Source organism: Macaca fascicularis, chromosome 18 (assembly GCF_037993035.2).
Source record: "Macaca fascicularis isolate 582-1 chromosome 18, T2T-MFA8v1.1".
Taxonomy (NCBI): Eukaryota; Metazoa; Chordata; class Mammalia; order Primates; family Cercopithecidae; genus Macaca; species Macaca fascicularis.
The window spans coordinates 74,993,613-74,996,504 of record NC_088392.1 but is presented as its reverse complement, the minus strand read 5'-3'; positions in this window follow the sequence as shown (position 1 = coordinate 74,996,504).

Genomic DNA, 2,892 nt, shown 5'->3' with positions numbered 1-2,892 from the left:
TCCATCCCTCCTGGGACCACATACTTAGCTTCCTCTCTGCGTCCTGCTCCAACGACCTGGCTTAAAATCCTTCTGAGATGAGATCACAACCTCACACACAGACTTCAGACCCTCTCTCTTCACCATAATCCACTCATTTAAAGCAAGAGTCTGTGGAGGAGTTTCAAGGCAGCCCATTTCACACATCTGAAACCCCAAAAAAGCTATTAACTGTTCTGATTTAAAGGAGCATGGAAGAAAGGCAGGGCTGTACTGTCTTCCTGTGGGAAGGACAAGGAAAATAATGTGTTACGTGTTTTGTTAATGAGAGTCTATATAGCTGGAAAACAGATTTATTTTGTAAGTAATACCTACAGTAATTGAGAGAGAGAGAGAAAATACATACCTCACCTCTTACTTAGCTGGTGATGAGTTCTAATAATTTAATTGTTTCTTCTCCCATTCATATGTGTGGAAATAATAGTGGTGATTTTAGGTAGCATGAGTGACTCAAGGAAGAAAGGGACACGGTTGGGTAGGGAGCCTTCGAGGCTCAGTAGCAGCTCCATGCTTCCTCCATCTATTATTAGAGTAGGTGGGACTGGCAGAGAACTTCTTCAGACATCTTTTCCACAGCAAAAGAAGAAATGGTTTTCATAAGGAGAATCTATTGCAGCTAAAATGCAGAACTGAAAAAAATATCCAGGTGTGACATCAGCAAGATGGACTAGAAAGCTCCAGGCCCCCTCTAGTTCCCACAGAGACATGGAACTAATAACAATGTATGGACTGGAATACCTTTGTGAGAACTCTAGAGACCAGTTGAGAAGCTACAGCACCCAGGCCAAGGTAAAACCAAGAAGGGATTCCAGCAGATAGAAAAATGCACGGTATTTCGTGTGTGCCCATCAGTGCCTCTCCGTCTACGCAGCATAGCACAGGGAACCAAGAGGAAAACCTCCATGCTAAGGGTCCTCTCTCATAATAAAATAAAAGAGTAGACCATGCTTCTAACATTCTGGATTGTCTGGGGGCTGCCTGAGAAACTGGCTTCTGTTTCTCCTGACTTGGAGCACTAAAGGAACCAGTGATAGAGTTGGAAGATGCTTGAAAAGAGGCAAGCTGTACATTAGAATTGCAGTTCCACAGTTGGAAAGCAGAAGGAGCAAGATAACAGAAAAGGTTTGAAAGGTCCTAGAACCTCTGGCTGGGCTGATGGGTGAAAGTCTTCCTCACATGAAGCCGTTATGTAAAGACTGGGAGATGTGGTTGATTTTTCAAATGCCCAATTTCAGCAGAGGATTATAAGGCATAAATATGAAAAAAGAAAACACAACCTAATCAACAAAACAAAATGCATCTCTCAAAACCGATCCCAAAGAACTGCAAATCTATGAACTGCTTGACAAAGAATTTAAAATAATAGTCATAAAGATGACCAATGAGCTTTTAAAAAAGAGAACACATATAGACAATTAAAAATAAATCAGGAAAACGATGCATGAGCAAAATAAGAAAATCAACAGAGATGGAAACTATAAAAAAAGAACCAATCAAATTTTTATTCTTCCTTTAAAAGACAGTTATTTGAAAAAAAAAAAAAACCCAAAAATATCTGACTAAAAAATTCACTAAAGGGGTTCAACAGTAGACTTGATCAGACAGAAGAAAAAAATCAGTGAATTTGAAGGCAGGTCATTTGAAATCATCCAGTCAGAGGAACGAAAAGAAAAAAGAATGAAGAGAAGTGACATAAGGGAACACAATCAAGTGAGCCCAATGTATATATTATAGAAATCCAAGAAGAAGAGAGAGAGAAAGGAGCAGAGAACTTATTAAAGAAATAATGGTCCCAAACTTCCCAAATTTGAAGAAAGAAATAAATTCAAACTCTAACTAGCTTTGGGATAAACCTAAAAAAACCACACTGAGATACAGTATAGCCAAACTGTCTAAACTCAAAGACAAAGAGAGACTCCTGAAAGCAATAAGAGAAAGGTAACTTATCACATATAAAAGGAGCTTCCATAAGATTATCAGCAGATTTCCCAGCAGAAACTCTGTAGGCCAAAGGAAGTAGGATGATATATTCAAAGTGCTGGGGCCAGGGAGAACTTGTCAAACAACAATACTGCATCTGGCAAAATTGTCCTTCAAAAATGAAAGACTTCCCCAGATAAATAAAACCTAAAGGAGTTTATTACCACTAGAACTTCTCTGCAAGAAACACTAATTAGAATCTTTCAAGTAGAAACAAAAGGATTTAGACAGCAACACAGAGTCATAAGAAAATATAAGGTTCTCAAGCAAAGGTAAAGACATGGACAAATGTAACAACTTGTATTATCGTTAATTTGGTACACATAATTTAAATGATGAAAATATTTTTAAAATTATATCTTTTGCATAAATATCTTTATACAACACAAATATCTGTGGCATCAATAATAATGGTGATTTTATAGTATATGATTTAACACTTTGTTAAGTGTTGTATAAAGATATTCATGCACATACTGTAAAGCATATTGTATGCTTTGTAAATCATATACTATAAAACATGTATGTGATTGAAGTTAGGTTATTACTTGTTTAAAATATTATGCTGTTTTCTTTGTCTTTGCAGTCAGAAAAAATAAAATAGTGTGCCGTTAAGTTTAATAGCATTTTATAACATTTAATAAAATGCTATAACTTTTTTGTTTTATGTAATTGCAATGGTAGCCCCCCAAAAATCTGTAAAATATACACAAAATGAAATTAAAAGTAAGTCAAAGCATGCCATTACAAAAAATTTTAATGAAACAAAAAGGAGGCAGTAAGAGAGGAAAGGAGGAACAGAAAAGCTACAAGACATACAGAAAAGAATGAACAAAATGGCAATAGCATGTCCTTCCCTATAAGTAATTACTT